This window comes from Mandrillus leucophaeus, unplaced genomic scaffold, assembly GCF_000951045.1.
Source record: "Mandrillus leucophaeus isolate KB7577 unplaced genomic scaffold, Mleu.le_1.0 Scaffold398, whole genome shotgun sequence".
NCBI lineage: Eukaryota > Metazoa > Chordata > Mammalia > Primates > Cercopithecidae > Mandrillus > Mandrillus leucophaeus.
In genome coordinates this window covers 1416162-1417019 of record NW_012104231.1, presented here as the reverse complement: position 1 = coordinate 1417019, position 858 = coordinate 1416162, and positions in this window count along the sequence as shown.

Genomic DNA, 858 nt, shown 5'->3' with positions numbered 1-858 from the left:
GGCTCAGGTGGACACAGAGGAGGCAGCGGCACAGGACACATGCAATCAAAGCAGCGTGCTCCTTCCAGATCCAGAGAGAAAGGGCTGTGCCTCAAAGGGGCTGATAACGAGGGATGGTCCAGGACACCCATGCTCCCACCGGTGAGGAGGGGGAGCAGAGAGGGAGAGAGGGAGAGAGGGAGGGGGAGAGAGAGAGAGAGAGACCAACCCATGACCAAAGCCTTTATTGGGGTCCAGGGTGTTACAGCTTTCCCACAAGGGTTCTAATTGGTGGGATAGGACAGGCAGCCTCAAGGTCTGTGGTCGCCGACTGTGACTGAGAGGCCATCACTGTGGCCTATTTGCACGGCCACACAGGGGGTGCCTCGGTCCGGCAGATTGTTCTGGCTGTCCCACAGCGAGGTGGTCACCAGGAGGCGGTGGCACAAGACAGATGTCTGGATTGAGACACTGAGGAACTGGGGGAGTGCTGCAGGTGCAGAACTATCAACTGTGTCCAGGCACAGTGGCTCACGCCTGTAACACCAACACTTTGGCAGGCCGAGGCAGGTGGATCACTTGAGGTCAGGAGTTCGAGACCAGCCTGGCCAACATGGCGAAACCCCGTATCTACTAAAAATACAAAAATTAGCTGGGTGTGGTGGCGGACGTCTGTAATCCCAGCCACTTGGGAGGCTGAGGCAGGAGAATCGCTTAACCCAGGAGGCGGAGGTTGCATTAAGCCAAGATCGTGCCACTGCACTCCAGCCTAGGCAACAGAGTGAGACTCTGTCTCAAAAACAGAAACAAAAACAACAATAAAAAAACTGTCAACTGTGTCGAGGGTGACCGAGCTCTGCTTCTGTTGTGAGAGAGGTA